This window comes from Dendrobium catenatum, unplaced genomic scaffold, assembly GCF_001605985.2.
Source record: "Dendrobium catenatum unplaced genomic scaffold, ASM160598v2 fragScaff_scaffold_156, whole genome shotgun sequence".
Classification (NCBI taxonomy): domain Eukaryota; kingdom Viridiplantae; phylum Streptophyta; class Magnoliopsida; order Asparagales; family Orchidaceae; genus Dendrobium; species Dendrobium catenatum.
The window spans coordinates 10095220-10095877 of record NW_021318618.1 but is presented as its reverse complement, the minus strand read 5'-3'; the positions used below and the strand labels follow the sequence as shown (position 1 = coordinate 10095877).

General features: G+C 32.1%; 1 non-coding gene across 1 annotated transcript; it reads right to left on the bottom strand.

The window, feature by feature from the left end:
- Positions 1–337: 337 nt before the first annotated feature.
- LOC114579022 lies at positions 338–444 on the bottom strand. The gene has a single exon (XR_003699899.1). It is a non-coding gene; the product is annotated as a small nucleolar RNA R71 (small nucleolar RNA).
- Between the last annotated feature and the right edge of the window lie 214 nt (positions 445–658).

Sequence of the window (658 nt, the reverse complement as noted above, 5' to 3'; positions counted from 1 at the left end):
CATGGTAGTATGTATCCACCAAAGTATATATAGACTTAATACACAAGCTAACAACTTTGAGCTTAAACTTGTGATCATTCAAATGGTAAAAAATTCTTATTTTTGGGGGACTCCTATAAATGATCCCAACCTATCCATAACAAATTTTTTATATATTTGTGTTACATTCAAGTGTAATGGAATCTTTGATGTTGTTGTTACTTTTACTTTGTTTCCTTTTTATTTAAGAGTTAAGGCTAAGATGTGGTTGAATTCCTTATCCCTATGCTCCATTACCATGTGGAATGATCTTGCTCACAAGTTCCATGCTAAGTATTTCCCTTTATAGAAAACTGTTAAGCTTAGGAATGATACCCCTTCATTCACCCATATAGATGGAAAGTTAATTTATGAAGCATATGAAAGCTTCAAAGGGTTACTTAAGAAGTGTCACCACCATGCCTTTCCTGATTGGATCATCACTCAGACCTTTATAATGGACTTATAGGATCTATTATATCAATAATAATGTGTCTGCTAGAAGGTAATTGATAATCAAACCCTTTGATGAATCCTACATTTTAATCGAGTAGATGACCATCAATAACTTTTAGTGGAATTTTGAGAAGGTGAATCATAAGAAAAAGTAAGTGTTTATGAATTAGATACCCTATCTATT